The sequence below is a fragment of the Alosa pseudoharengus genome, unplaced genomic scaffold (assembly GCF_046254945.1).
Source record: "Alosa pseudoharengus isolate Yale_2024_CS ecotype anadromous, Long Island Sound unplaced genomic scaffold, YU_APseudo_1.1 YU_APseudo_1.1_scf_20, whole genome shotgun sequence".
NCBI classification, from domain to species: domain Eukaryota; kingdom Metazoa; phylum Chordata; class Actinopteri; order Clupeiformes; family Clupeidae; genus Alosa; species Alosa pseudoharengus.
In genome coordinates this window covers 4,335,377-4,352,033 of record NW_027468664.1, presented here as the reverse complement: position 1 = coordinate 4,352,033, position 16,657 = coordinate 4,335,377, and the positions used below count along the sequence as shown (strand labels likewise).

The window sequence follows — 16,657 nt, the reverse complement described above, 5'->3', positions numbered from 1 at the left end:
ATACTGTATAATCATAATCTACATAATAATTGATGTAGGTTTGCTCTCTGTCCAATGTATCAGAGCTGAAACGAGGTTGTTGCATTCTTTATTGTTGTATGCTCTTATTGTTGTATGCATGTTGATCCAGTAAGGCAATTTGATAATACCGGTACCCCTTTCTAGCGCCAGGGCACAGCTAGAGTAAAGTGGCTAGACTAGTAATATGAGCATACTTGGAGTGCAGGAGCTGGAGGAGCAGGCAGAGATAAGAGAGAGGGAAGAATGAAGGGAGAGAGGGAGGAATGAAGGGAGAGAGGAGCTTGTCATTATGTGGCCCATGTGACGGATGCCCTGTGGGGACAGCAGATGTTCAATGATGTCATGCAGTGGGGGGGGGGGGGGGGGCACGGAAAGGGAGGAGACTTCACTTTATCCTAGAAGGAGACCGAGGACCGGGGAGTTCCCACTGGCCCAGGCTTCTGCCACAGTCCCATGGCTCACATCCATACACATTTACTGCACTTTTTTTGTTTTCAGAGTGCTGAATTTGGGTTGATTTGTGCTGGATTTACATGAATTCATTTCTTTTTTTACAATCTAATTTATTTTCTAGTATTTTGTTCCTCATCTGGATGCTAGTTTTGTGAGTCTGTGGTAAAAAATAATCCTGGATAAACCTGCTCAATTTTGCAGCAGCATTAGCCTTCTATGTCTGATGCTATCTCACAAGACTGCTTTGGTGTCACTTTGGTTAATATCTCATGATAGGGATGAGGGTCTGCAGTCACCTGACAGCTTTGGTTTTGGCAATGAGATCTGTTCAACAGATAGAATTAGAAAAGCCAGTTGGCCAACATTGGCACATTACATTCATTTTGTATCTGTGAGATTGGTATGTTTTTGCCTTTTATACTTTGACTGATGATGGCTTAAATCACAAACCACCTGCAAATGAAACGACTAACTTCAGATTTTTTTTCTGGATTGTCCTTTCATTGGTGTCACAGCTTTCTGAATTTCTGAAAACAAATATTCAGCAAGTGTGCTAGCTGTAGTTGGAGATGTGATGGTGTCCTCACAGATCCAGCTCTGTAGGCTTTTTGGTCTGGGTTTACCAAGTACCACTGGTGTGATGTTGCACAAGAAGGCACTTTTTTCCTTACACAATAGCCGAACAGGCTGAAGAGGTCATGATTTGATTGTGAGGTTGCAATGTTAAACTTTTGCCTCGGTCCCCTGACTATCAGTGGTATAAGAAGTCAATTGTTCTTGGGTATGCTGTGACAATGGCTGTTTGTGATCATGCAGGGCTTGAGAGGGCCGGCAGCACATACAGTAATTGTGCTGTTCGCTGCCAGGGACCGGCTCTCCAAGGGGTCACCGCAAGGGCAAAGTGCTCTCAGTCACGCCATAAATGCCCTGGTCCAGGGCACCACCGCTGATTATGCCTTTAAGATAAACCGCGCTGTCCCCTTTCTAAACACCTTGTTTTATAATCACCAGAGAAGATTGTGATTCCAAACAATGTCAAAAACTTAGTCAAAGTCCGGTGCCATTTCTATTGATTTTTTTTTGGTTGGAGTTTTTGTCAAAAGATTCAGTCATAGTTTAAAATCAGAAATCGTGTGAACTCATTGCCCTGTGTTATTTGAAGTGAGCTAGTGGCCCACCTGTACAGTATGTCAAATCCACAGCTCTGTAGTGGTGGGAGTGGGAGGACTGGTGAGGTGGCTGTGACCTTTACTTGAGGACATGGTCTGTCACCAGGGTAATCATTCACTTGTAGACAGCGGCAGCATACTCTGGTCAGCTATTGTGACTCTCCCAGCTGTTATTGTCAACATAATAGCCACACCACATATCTACATCCCGTGTACAACCTTGCAGGGACTTGAACTTGACCCTGATGTGATATTTTCACCTTGCTTAGTTTTTAGCATTTAAATATTATTAAGCCCCTTTCAATATTTGCAATGTGGTTTTTGATGGATGACGCATGAGAATGTCTTGAACGTCTGAATGTTTGGTTTTGTTATTTTGAGACCAACACATCAAATTTTGAATGTCGCAAGTTCTCAAGCACTTTTACTTTTAAAAGTTTGTGGGACAGGCAAACCCTTCTGGGTGTGGCACTGCAGCATATTCCATGTAGCAGGGGGTGGGAGACTCACTTTGTCAGGGTCCCGCCTCCTCACCATGTCCTAGACTTCCCAGAATCCCTTCTGTCTGAGAGCAGTGGCCTGAAATAAAACTAAAAGAGGGCTCATACTGAGAGAATGGGAGCTTTGTTTCAGCTGCCATTTAGACTGTCTGGGGGCACAAGAAAGAGAACTCAAAGCGAGTGTCTGATTGCAAATTAGCACAGCCTAGTGTGAAATGGAAGCCTTCTCTCTCTGGCCCCTCCCTCATCACTGAGACAGGCATTAATACTGGATAAAACTCTTTTTTTGAGAATGACATTTAATATGGGTGTGTAAATCATCATTACCTTTTTGATTAAAGGTTGGCTATATTTATTGTTACTGGCTTGTTTAATTGTGTGTTTCTTGTTTCTTATAATGCATAGCAATGCAGAATATGTATAGGCTACTGTACTGAGTGCTGCAACAGGTTTTTGTTATATAATTAAAACCAGTGAGTTAATGGCATTATATAGTCAGTATGTTTTGATAAATGGTTCAGTTTTACTGGTAGACTTTTCTGCCATTTCTTCCATCGGGGCAATACAAGACCTGTAAATTGACAGATCTTGCTATGCCCATCAATAGAATGTTGTCAGATATTCCTTTGCTATTAACTTGTAAATGTGACTAGATGTGTAAAGTAATGTTAAAAATAAGTCATGTAATAAGTCATGTAATATGTCATGTTAAAGACTAGATTATGTTGACATATTATTACGTATTTTGGTTTGCAGGATTGCTGTGGTTAGCTATTAGTAATGTGTGACCAATTCATTGACCAGCTTTGATCACTTACTAAAGGAGCTATCCGTTGTGCTGAAGTATCCCTTCAAGGCTGTCACTGACAAAGTTGTAATCGTGTTTGTCCCTTTTAAGACTTGACCAGGTCCATTTTTTGTAAACCTTGTCTTGTCATATTTAGCCTTTGTATTCTTTGGGTTATTTTTGCAGCTTTCACATTTTCTTTATCAGTAATAGTTTCTTCATTACCTCCTGTCTTTGCCTACCAATTATTACATTAGACACATTAGACATTAATACCAGTTTCACTTGAACTGGACTTGAACTGACTTTTCATTAAGCCAAGCTTCACATGAACTAGTAGTGCATGTATGGTGTTATTTATGTATTTCTTCAGGGTCAGTGCTTATTTTGAACTTGCTGATAACAATGTAGAAATGTGTTTTGGTATTGATAATGTTTAGATGTATGTGTGATAATGAATTAATGTAAATGAATAAATGTAAAATATTTAAAATCAATAATTTTCTTGGGTGTACTCCATGATAGGGAGAAGAGTTTCCTGGAGTCTCTCTCCGTTTCTCTCTCACACACATGCCCACAAACCATAAATGTACACCCACACACACACACACACACACACACACACACACACACACACACACACACACACACACAAACAGGTGACACTCCAGCTCTTTAATCTTATTACTTGTGTCTGTGTGAAAGTAGAGGCAGGGTCACTGAGGGCATTCCTCTCAGCCGGGTCTGGCTCCACATTATAGAGCATGCCAAGTGGGCAATTTGTTGTGTAGGTCATCTTGTTTGGGAAGAGTAGTTAGAAAAAAGAACAAACTGTATTTCACTTATAAATATAATAAGTTTAAATCGATAATTCAATATAATGAAATGCCTAAATTTCTTTCAACAGGTTAGCTTTAACAAGTTGATGTGGCTTAACTCATGTGGTAAAATGCAAATGACATTTTTAACCATACAAATAATTAACAAGTTAAAGCCTATAATAAAAAAAGAATTATATTTTTTTGTTTGGTACCATGCAACATGTTTAGGCCTTTATAAGCTGACTGCATGATCTAAGCTTTTTTCTATCCCCATATATGTAGTATAGTTTATTTCCTTTTTTCCATCCGCGGTAGTTCCACATAGCCTAATTGTTTTAGTTTATAATATAGAATGCATGCATCTATTTAATGCATATTTTAGGCCTAGCTGACCTTCTAATAGGCTGGCTAATGGATTAGACAAACTTGATAAGATTGCACAATTTGTTTTTAAGCACCACTACTGTGGCCTGACCATAAGTAGCCTAACCATAGCCTGCTATTACAGAAGATAGTAGGTTAGACAATTAACAGTGATTGAGGGCAAGTTTCAGAATGTACTCACGCAGGATGATGGCAATAATTAAGCGATCAGCTGAGGGGAACATGTAAGTGAGTTTGTGTGCGGTATAGGCGGCCACAGTCTAGCCTGCTTTGTAGGCCAAGGATACATATCACTTGGCTATTCGCTTGAGATTAGGCCTAGGCCTATTGTGCGTAAATGTATGGGGGTTCCGTGCCAGCATGGCCAGTCTGGACAACCTATGTTGTCCTGTTAGAGAAACAGCTAGCTTTCCTATCATCCTCTTATGCCAGGCTTTTACATGAGATAGGCCTATCTTTTGTAGGTAAAAAAAATCTTCTTTTTACATCAAAGAGTTCGGGGTTTCATTCTGTTGCAGCCTAGATATTGTTTTGTTAACTCATTATATACCGTCTTCGTTAAACGCGTTCTCGGTTTTTTGTTGAATCTAAGCAAGTCTACTGATGATCTTGGCCTGCAAATGCCTTCTAATTTACTTTTCAATGTTGTGCACACTGCCCCTTATCAACTGTAAATATTCCGTTGTAATTTGCTACCCGGTTTTCAAAGTGACACTAGATACCGCCGCCTGCAGACAGGCTCTTGTGTAACGGTCTCGCTGTGAATCACTGTTCACCCTAGATGAACTTTCGTAGCCAGCCTAGAAACGACAGAACGCAGTCAGTGCAGTCGGGTGCTATGTCAGGCCGATGTGACGAAGAATCAAAAGCCATTGTTGATTTACAGTAAAACGATCTCTCGACACAGCCACAGTTTAAATGGAGTGCCAGCCAAGAGCCTAACTTCTTTGGCTGCACAAGATTGTGGATAGGCTGTCCCTTAAACTTAGAAGGAAAAGACGCAACAAATACCCTCCTTCTCTTACTTTATTTGTACCATCTGCAAGCGAGACTACAGGAATTGATCGTCAAGAATGACAACTCCATTTTTGCAAAAAATCGGACTTCATCATCTTGAACTTGAACATCACCTTAACAGTGATGTTTAAGGAACTCGTAATCGGTACGATTTTTAAAACCATTTCTCTGCGCCTAAGAGAGTTGGAAGCAATGGTCTGTGTAGCCTAATACAGCGAAGATGTTAGAAATGGGAATCATAACTGTAGCCTACATTTGAGCATGGGTAGTCTTGGCTGGGTTATTGTCAGTTTACAGTTAAGAGTCGCAGCGGAATAATTTCATTGTTTACACGGTACAGACATAGTTTTCCGTGTGCATAATATTTCGTTACACAAAGAACTAACGGCCAGGCACGACTTGTGATTGTCTGACATTGTAGTTTATTGTCTATTTGTCTTCGGTTATTTGGTAGGATATCATATATCAGAAAAAATATGTCAAATGTTTTGTAGGCCATAGAATAAGAAGAAATCAAGCTGGAATAGCTATATGCATTAATTTTCCATTTCAGTCGGCTAGGCTACTTTGTTGCGGTTGATTAGAGCGCACTAAATGTTGATTGCATAACCTATGCTAGCCTACATATGTGAATATAAAGGTAAATGACAATTCATCGTGCAAGTTTAATTGCGATCCACCATCAACGATTGCGTTATTATCGATAGGCCTATTGGTTTATAGTAAATAGGGATTCTGCACTGTGTTGGTGTACTACTTGGCTACATCTTGTCAAATGGGGATTGTAGTGCATCATGTCATGCCATCTAACGAAGGCAATAGTGCAAATTACATAGTAAGATCTGCTTTCACATAAATGTAATAGTTAACTCTTATTATTGTGATATATGTAGGTAGCTGCAGTGTTGTCTATTGACTTTCAGGTGTTTGTGGTAGCTCTGCAGTAAACATAGTCATCTCAATTCTATTTTCTTAAAGCCAGTGAAAGGAGTCTATATTAAAACATGTGTGTGTGTGTTTCTCTCTCTCTGTGTGTGTGTGTGTGTGTGTGTGTGTGTTTGTGTGTGCATTTATATTTTATATCCATAGACACAGATTTCCAAGAGGAGAAAACTTGATTGAAAAACAGCACAAACAATGGAACACAAAATGAAGACAAAGGTATGTTTTAGAATATATATTTGAATAGGCTTTATAGAAGGTTCAGGTAAAAGCAAATGTTTATTTATACTTTGGAGAAATGCAGTGTGTTTTTGGTAGGCTGGTTGAGAGCTTTACTATTGCTGTTTGCAGTTGTGAGATTTGTCATTCAAAAACTTTAAACATTTCAAGTTTAATAGGAGAAACATATCTGTTCTAAGTTGATAGTTATACAAAATGCACTCTAAAGCCTTGTTCAAATACCATGGATTAGTTTTTTGAGGTGATGTGAAAGATTATTGATTCATTTGTTCAGGACAGAAGAAGGTATTCCTGCACTGTTAATTTGCAATAGACATGATTTAGAACACATTTCCAAATCATTAAATACGCTATTTACAAGCCTTTCTTTGTGTAAGCAGAGTGGGCTTTTTTTTTTCAAAGAGGAGTTGCCTTTGAATACTTTTTTAAGACATGTTTTGTGTTTGAGTTACACTCTCCTGATATCATGTTTGTCTCATCATGGATATTATACATTTTGGAAAATAATTAAGTTAATTACTGTAAGGATGTAACCCTTTTGTATTTTTTCATAAGTCATGGTTTTTGGCTGCATCATATTTAAAGGCTTTCGACGCCATGTGACGCATATGCCAGATTTTCAGAGTAAAGTACCGGACTTTACACAGAACATGTTGGTGTTATGATACACTTTTGTCATAATTCACAATGTTATCATTTACATATTTATCTTATCGTTATTCACTTTCAAACACTATTAGAATATTATTATTACTGGATGTAAGATGTGGCTTTGCCGGATTTGAAATGCATTTTCTTACCTCGGTTTCAATTTTGAAAGGATTACATTAAGCAAGGAACTTATTAAAGGTCAGTCAGATGTCATCCACTTTTTCTTGGGATGTCACTCAAAATCCAGTGGCCTTTGCCAAAGCAAGCTTTCAGTTCACATCTTTAGTCATTTACAATGCGCCAGCTGCCAGGTAGCACAGGGGAGAGTAAACTGTGGCATTATTCTTGGGCAGGCAGACAGTGAGTATCAGTGGGCCCATTAGCGTCCAGCACATCTGGCCGCGTTTGTGCTGTGTGTGCACTAGAAGTGTCTTTCCATGACTGGCTTGGGCCCTGACCATGCCAAACTGTCAATCCCACAGGAATGTCTCCCCAAACTCTACTGCAGTGACGGATGACAGAAAATTGGCCTGTAGTATCGCCGTCTTTTTGCGCTTTCTCACTCTCTTACTTTCTCTCTCTACCTTGTTCCTTTTTTTTTCTTCCTCCCGAGCTAAATTCCAGGCGCTGAACATCCAATTCAACTCATTCTAGCCACCTACCCCACCACACACCTCAAGTTTCTCAAATATTAAATGACAAGTGTTCATTTCAACACATCCTGCAGTCCCATACTGAATTCATGTCATCAACAAAATATTTCAAATGCCTCAAATACTCATTGTAGGCCTGGGAGACTAGGATTTTACAGAGGTAATGTCTGTCTGAATGATTAGCACAATTTCTGACAATGGCATGGGTAAGGTCAAGTGTAAAAATTGAATTGTCGTATGACGTGTCATATTTGCTTTCAAGATTAATTTCTTAAAGTGTGTCATTCGGTGGCAACACAGGTTATCCCAGGTTAGTGGCAGGACCAAAACTGGAAGTGTGAGTTTTGAAAGCAGCCCTTACTCTGTTCTGACAGACTGCAGTTCTCTGTGGCATGCAGTGTTTGTGTGCAGAATTGTTGCGTGCTCACGCGGTGAGGACAGCATTAGAGAATACCATAAATATTCAGATCAGAATCAGCACTCACATTTTGTTCAGCACTGGCAGTTTACACACAATATGACGACATGATTAGCCTAGTGCAAGGTACAAGATATGAGATATGTACAAGGCTATGACAAATATGTACTGTATGCATGTTGTATATGTTTGTGTGTATGTGCGTGTGTGTGCGCGTGTGTGGGTGCATGTGTATATGTTTGTGTGTGCGTGTGTGTGGGTGCATGTGTTTTTGTGTGTGCGTGTGTGTGTGTGTGTGTGTGTGTGTGTGTGTGTGTGTGTGTGTGTGTGTGTGTGTGTGTGTGTGTGTGTGTGTGTGTGTGTGTGCGCATATGTGCGTGTGCATGTGTGTGTGTCTTTGTGCAGGCTCTTAAGTGCCTGACCTAATTTTGCAGTCAGTGAAGAATTGGGCAGTGAAGGCCGGTCTCTGTTAGTGTAAGTTCGCTGTGCTGGGTGTTTCCTCTGCAGCTCTAACAGGAAGCTCATGTTCAAGTTCATCTGAGGACAGGGAAAAGGCTTTTCTTTCCACTGTGGATCATTTTAAGGGGAAAAAAATGGGCTCCAGCACTGAATCGCCCCTCTGCAGTCTGGCACGAGTTTGTGCTCCCTATACTGCTTTATTGTCTATTTTGGCTGAACTTGCAGATTTTATACTGCCAAGAAAACATCTATTTTTTAGGATACAGTGAAGTAGAAGCAAGGGCCCAAGTCAAAAGCGAGTTCATGAATACTTCAAGCAAATTAAACAGCTCTCTGCAGGACTTTCGGCAGTTTCTTCCGGCTGAGTTTTGAGCTCAAAAGAAACAGGACCCTGGTGCTAGCCACATTAAAAAGAAGAATATATATGGTTTCAGATTATGACACACATAAGTCTCATTTCTAGAAAGAACAGATTTAATGTTTTATCTGCAATCTCATGATGCATTGTCAGTTGAAAACAAGCTTTTATTTTAATGGTGTAATGATTTGTATGCAAAGGAGATTCACACAAGGGTACTGAGACAACTGTATGACTGTTTTTCACAGTTCTGAGGATGCCATGTGATTTGTAGGGACAGGCTGGAGGGGGTGTGGCTGCCACAATGCAGGTGAGAGTGGATTGGTTCATTGAGAGCAGTGCCTAATGTGACACAGCAGTTTTAAACAAGGTATTCCTTACCTCACCTTACCTTGTCAATCTAAATATTTCAAGGAAACTGACTTGGGCATGACAAACATGACATCTGGGAACAGGAGCCTCCTGTCATGCAACTAATCTAATCTGTATTTAATGTAAGTGTGCATCATCTCTGTTCTTATCTAGTATGAATGACAATAAGCAAAGGGTGTAGTTGTATTCCATTTAGAATACGGTCGGAAGCTTGGTCTTACACGTTCTGTTGAAGTGATGTTTTGAAATATGCATGTATTGCTGTAGATATACATGTGCACATAAAAACATACTGCTCTGGCATAAAAGGCAGTAAATGTTGAGGAAACATGTTGAAATGTGCTCTAAAACTGTTGCTGTAGATAACTAGGACACCTGGCCTTTTAGTTTGGGAATGCACTCCTTTTACTTCCATCCCGCAGACACAGAGCCGTAGCAGCAATGAGTCAGCAGTTAAAGTCAGACGCAGATGAGTCAGACGCAGTATCCCATTTGTCAGGAGAGGGTTGTTGCAGCATGTTGACATTCCCAACCACACTAATCAAAAAATCATTTATCTTCCATTGTCAGAAGCCCAAGGATAGTTGTTATTGTCTATATTGACCATCATACTATGAAATATAATTTAACAAGTTAATTTGTGACTTGACAACTCTTTTGCACTTTTCAGCCATAAACTGTTTCTGATTTTATTTATTTTTAGACTGTTTTTAGCCTTGCCTTTATTTGTAGCCCAGTGTTTTTGTCAACTGTTGTGTGCTGTAGGCGATGTCTACAGATACAAGGATTAATAGCCTACAAGGTTTTGATGATGATGGCTAAGTAACTTTTAGTCAGACATGCCACATTCATCAAGAGATGAGGATGAGGAGAGAGGATTGTATTTTCGTGAAGCTATTCACTCATCTTTAGCTTTGTTTATCCCTCACTGTCCACTCTGTCACCATGTTTCACTTCTGCATGACATTATAAGTAAGTATAGGTATACTCCTGTGATCCCGTGAGGGAAATTTGGTCTCTGCATTTATCCCAATCCGTGAATTAGTGAAACAGTAAACACACAGTGAGGTGAAGCACACTAATCCCGGCGCAGTGAGCTGCCTGCTTCAACGGCGGCGCTCGGGGAGCAGTGAGGGGTTAGGTGCCTTGCTCAAGGGCACTTACAAGTCCAAAGCGCTAACCAGTAGGCCACGGCTGCCCCAAATTATTATCTAAACCATAGCCTGCCAAAATCACATGCGTCAAACTGAGATACCGTACTTAACAAACCTGCTTGTGTTACACTAATCATTATCGTGTGGTCTACGTTTTAGTAGAACCCATTTCAGATCAGGGCCTTGTTCCCTGCTAGCTTTGAATCAAAATCACGACGAATCACGTCACGATTTCCTAGAATATCTATTGGCCCACTGACTCACATTATTCAGTCAATGTCACTCAGTCATTCTGTAGGCCGTCTCAGGTCACCTGACCTCTGCAGGTGCCCTCCAGATGTTGCTGAGCCAGTACATGTGATTCCCCTTTCAGTATTGAATCTACTGATTCTCAGAGCAGAGAGAATAGAAGGTCTGGCGTCGCTAGCAACGGCCTGCTAACAGACCGGAACGAAATACTAAACTATGAGCCAATTGGATTAACTCACGTGTGGAACATGAGATGTTTTTGGGCTTTCAGAACTTTATATTTTAGCTCGAGCTGGCTAATTTATTCCATTTCATTTTCCACTGCCAGACAACACTCATTGACTAATTAAAGGTGAGGTCCTTGATTATCATCCATTTCACTTTTCATCATTTTCAGCTAAATTCTACTTACATTCCTGTAGCCATCTGTCCAAAGAGCTCAAAAAAAGAAATAGGAAACTAAAGTGTCCCACATTGACCCATGCATGAGTCCAGCCAAACATCAACGTTACTTCAGGAGCATGGAGGGGAGTGGAGGTAGTGACCTTAATTATCAGAAAATATTTGGCCAGGATGGAGGATTCTACCTTTGAATGTTGAATCTCATGTTTTAGGGTTAGACATATAAACAGTTCTGTTGAAAACAGCTCAAAAACTACTGCACATCACATTAATCTCATTCACAAAATATACATTTGTTTATGATCTGAAGACCTGCATAAACTTTATATAACTCATGTTGTCAGGTTGAGGAGCCTTTTTTGTCAGAAAATAATTATGTCTGTATTATTTGGCATTATATTATTATAGGGACACGCCTAACAATGTGATTTATGAAGATCGAAAATTGTGGGGCGTGTGACATACAATTATAGAAGGCAGCATAGCAAAGTAGACTGTACTGTATGCTAAATAGTACACGTAGAACATTGCTATTTGTATTATTTCAGAAAGATGGATATTATCACCAAATTTCCCTCACGGGATCAAAAAAGTATTTATACTTATACTTATACTTATACTTATAGCACTTGTAGCAATCGGGCATTTTAAACTGTCACAGGAGGAGAATTAATGAGCGCAGGCAGGCAGGCCTTTCCCAGCTTGACGCAGGGAGAGGGTCATGTGAGCGCTCATGGCAGCCTCTCGGTCTCAGACTGGGCTGCTCTGTGGGCCAACCACGGCTGCATTGTGGCCAAGAGCTGGTTTGAATAGCCCCTTAGTATTTTGGGGGGAGCAAGTCAGCAACATTTGCATCTGCTCCAGTCACAAAGGTTTATAGGTCAGCAGAGACGGAGGCTTGAGAAAAACCTCAGAGCCCCAAGATATTTCTTTGCTTTTCAATCAGCATCCTTCAACATTTGCTCTATATGTAGTTGTTCTAAAACTTAGTGAATTCCCCTTTTTGGCCTTTTTCATATCCAAATCTCACTTGACTGTTGATAAAAGACCAAGTCAAGAGTGTTTGCAACTTTGAATAGTGCTCATTTGTATGTTTTATATTTTGCATTTTTGAATATGTTTTAGGTAAGGGTGGGTGACAGAGAAGTTTACTCCAACCAGAATAATACGGAATCTAATATCAAATCAGGAATAGGGATCAGACTGGACAGATTACTGAAAAGGACACCAGTGACAGAAAAGTTGTGGAAACTGTTCTTTAAGGTGTGGATTGGACAGGTTTGCTCTTTCTGCTGTCTAATTTAATCACGTGTTCTAGTTAAGTCGTTAGACCAACTGTTCAAGCAGAGGGATTATGATAGATGATAGATAAAAAAAAAAAAAGAAATTGGCTGCAGTTCTCTGTTTGAATTCACATTCCTTATTGCCATCCATGAGACCCTCAGGTCCCTGATAATGAAGCCCATCATACTGTGGACTCTGGGATCTGCATGGTTTGAGTGATCCAGCTCTCTCTGTTTCGTCTTTCAGAAATGTCTGTCTCTTACTTCTCTGATCTCCTGGCCTGCATTAGTTATTTTATTTAGAAGTACGTAATTCTCTTTTTCTATGTGTGTGTGTGTGTGTGTGTGTGTGTGTGTGTGTGTGTGTGTGTGCATGTCTGCTTTCATTCAATGTGGCCACAAGAAGGCAGTGTGTGTCCTATATAGTGGTAGTGGAGGCAGTGTGTGTCCTATATAGTGGTAGTGGAGGCATGAGTGAAAGGAGGCGTCTGAGGACCTGTGCAGCCCGCTGGAGACGTGTGAAAGGGTGCACAAAGGAGCCTGCTCTATCTGTATGCACACTACATAAAGGCTCCTTTTGTTAGCGTCTGCGTCCTCATGACTGTTAGCATCTCAGGCTCCTGCAGCTGCCCTGCCCTGCCCCCACCGCACAACACAACACAGGCTGCAGGAGAGCCCTTAACCCTGAGCAGGGACCAACTGCCAGTACGCTCCCACCGCATACAGCGTGTTAGCGATATGCCTTGCTTTGGTGCTCTGCTGCGTGCTCTGCTTTTTGTACGTCTCAGAGAATATTTTGCATTTCATTGCTTTCAGTACCCAGTGAGAAAATGGAGTTCTGTCGTTATAACAAAGTGTCAACTTACTCCACTTCACTTATTCACGCCTTTGAGCAGAACTTTATCCCCTTGATCTTATCGCCCTTCATTTTAGCAGCCTTGTAAACTCTGAAACAGACTCAGTAACACTTTGCAAATATTAGGCAAAGATAGCAACACAGCTTTCTTGGATTTTTATAGCTTGCTTTGTGGAATACAGATTATACTTAAATAATAATTACTCTTCTTTAAAAAAAAAATTAATAATGGCTGGCCTTACATCACAAAAGTTTTTTCTCAAGCTTGCACATAGACCTGTGTCTGGAAAACAAGAGCAGGGCAGAGTCCTCCTGTGTGTTTATACTCACCAGACTGACATGGTGCTCTAACTGATATTGCATGGCAGAGGTGAGGAAGGTCGAGACCGAGACTGTGTGTGTCTTGGACATTTCACCAGTATATTGCTGGCCTAACATCAGGTCAGGTAAACCTTAAAATATTTTATATTACATGAGACAAAACTGATCACTTAAAAACAGACTAAAGAGCTCACATTTAGCTACATTGCTAGCTATTATAGGAAATTCTTAAAATGGCTACCCTAATATTACTTTAAGTATTGCCACTTTAAAAAGTGTCTTTGGTAGCAGGTGAAGATTATTAGGTCTTTGTTGTTCTCAGGGAAGCTGGTCTGTGTGCGCCTATGTGAGATGTAGTGTCACCGTGGCTCCCTCGGGACGCATGCCGTAGTTGAAATCACTCATTAACCACCATTTTATCAACTGTGCTGTAGCCTACTAACTAAACTGTTACAGACTTGGCTTCTTTTCCACCTCTGTTTTAGCCGCAGCTCATGGCTGCCTGTAGTGGATAGCATACAGGATAAAACTCTGTGTAATCCCTAAAATCCCCTCAACAGAGTAGGGCAGTTTGTGTGTCTGATCTCCTCCATAAGTGGACCAAGCCTGTGTCCATGAGTGTGTGTCTCCCTGGGGGCTGTTGGGACAGGCATGGCGGATTGGGTGTGGCGGGCTCTGCTGGGGCGAATCCTCTCTGTGCTGTCCATGCAAGGCCATGACGTGGCGCTCGCCAGCACCGGCTTTGGGCCCAGGACTGTACCACTCCCCACTCTCTCGCCCTGTACTGCCATGCAGGGAAGTCAGAGAGTCCATGCTGCCTTTAGCGTTCCACCAGCACCAGCCCTAACAGGACCCTGGCACGTGGGCTCGGCAGAAACAGGTCTCAGGGAAAAAGGTTTGTTCAGTGTGCCTCTGTCGATACAAAGAATTCCTACGTTGCATTTAATGATTGCTATCTGCTTGTAAGGGTTATTACAAAGGGGTCAGTTCAACACCTACATTTGATAGGGAATATGCAGCTATTTGTAACATAATAGACATGCTTAATGTTCAATATCCGATTATATGATATTAAAAAATAAATATTCCTCAGGGTAGTGGTATTACGTGGCGATTTCGTTTTATCAGCACAAACTTTGTGACATCATTTTGCCTCATACAATTTCTTGTCAAGTTAATTTAACGTGGACATGCATTAGAAACATGTATTTCCAGTAATAGGAATTTCTAAAGCTGTAGACATCGCTTCCTTCTCTTTTGAATGCATAGGAGCATACAGGATGTTATGAGATAAGAGATGGTCACTATTGTGGGTCATATCATAGGCTATAGTGAGGCAACAACCACTTACTAGTTCAATGTCAATTTCAGTTCAAAATGGAAATTAAGATCTAAAATCCTACATATTACACGTTCTTCAGGTAACAAATTCACTTTTGTGTTTCTCTTTTTGTTTGTTGTTTGGCATATTTGCATGAGGTTATTATTATCAGAACACCATAGTATCGCAGTGCAGCAAAACGGCATGTAACAATCCTGCTGCAGCGTTTAAGAGAGTCTGGAAGCTCATGCCTAAAAGGAAGGAGAGAAATCGTTTAGACAGAGTAATGAATTTTAATACCTCAGAGATTTATATTTTCCTGTTAAGGCAAAATGTGATGAAATGTTGAAAAGATGTATCGTTACTCGTGTGTGATTTAAGAAAGCTGTGTGCAGACTGCCTGGAGGTGTGTGTGTGTGTGCGTGTGTGTGTGTGTGTGTGTGTGTGTGTGTGTGTGTGTGTGTGTGTGTGTGTGTGTGTGTGTGTGTGTCAAACCTTAAAAGGAATTCTGAAATTAATTATAAATAATTTTGCCAATGATTAAGAAACAAGCTGATCAGTTAAAACACCATATCGAATGACTTCCTTTTGCATATCCTGTTTTAAAAGTTATGTTAATAGTTTACATCTGGCATTCAATTAGACATTCTCAATATGTTATTTGAGAATTTAGTGCAACATGGCATGTACGGTTTGCGATTTATTTGATTTGGTATTTTTTTCTTTCAAACAGAGAATTAAATGAATCATAGACATGCTTACTTTAATTGAGAGATGTTATTTTATTTTGCTCTTCAGGCTCGGCAATTCTCTTTCAAGAGCTCTGATGAGCCTTTGACAATTTCATTTTATTTTGTTGTAATGGTGAAGGATATTGCACAGTGATCGATTGCTTATGAGTATGTTGTTTTATTCTTACAATTTTAGATTAAATAGTCAACAAAAGCCATCAATATTTATCCACAGTCATGTATAAACTTGCAGTGGTGCTGTACTTGTCATCAGGATTAATATAAGCGGACTGTGTGTTAATTCTACCACACAATTGTGTAATGCTAATATTATGAAGATAACAAAAAACAGTACAGGTATGTGGCAAAGTAGAAAATAGAAGCCTTTTTATATGACTGATTTACCAATATATTTTTGTTAACCATTCATCATATTTTTTTATATTAAAAAAGGCTATTTGCTCTCATTGAGCAGCCCATGGTTGAGATTTTCACCATGTTTTGTTTTTGCACTTCAATATTCTACCTTTATAGACAAGAAGGCAGTAAATGTGAACCCTTTCTGTGTGGCATCTTTTTTGCCTTCATCTGAAACTTAAACATCCAGGAGCATTTTAAACATGGCTCATGGATCAGGGCATTATAGCACACAGTCATGCTGTCATTTCAAAATGCAAATACAAAAAAATTAGTGTTTTGTATGAATTTGTTGCATAATTATTTAAGATAAAATAGAACAAATAAGTAAAAGAATTTAAGACAGAAAGCTGAAATGCTTAAGGTCAATATTTCACTAGTGTTTGTATGTACATTCACAAATTAATATTTAGAGATTGAATTATCATACATTTTATATAACACTTAACTAGCTGTCTCTATGAGACCAACACATGGGAAATATGAACCTACATTTCTGATCCGAGAGACATTCTCTAATCTAACAGTCTACTTCTGATCCAAATTATCTGAGGCATATACATCTAGTCATAAAGTGAATTAATTTTAAGTCTAAGGTATGTAGCCTATAAGATTGACAGAAATAAATATTAATGAAACAAAAAAACTTGCCATGTTTTGTTTAAAAACGTTGAAAGT

At 39.9% G+C, this 16,657-nt stretch overlaps 1 protein-coding gene across 1 annotated transcript in view; it reads left to right on the top strand.

Annotated features, from left to right (window-relative positions):
• Positions 1–9,012: 9,012 nt before the first annotated feature.
• pparaa (peroxisome proliferator-activated receptor alpha a) overlaps positions 9,013–16,657 on the top strand; it is a 37,095-nt gene continuing 29,450 nt past the window's right edge. Inside the window, exon 1 of the mRNA XM_076296272.1 lies at positions 9,013–9,367. The gene's annotated coding sequence lies outside the window, so the exon portion shown is untranslated. The remainder of the gene's footprint in view (positions 9,368–16,657) is intronic.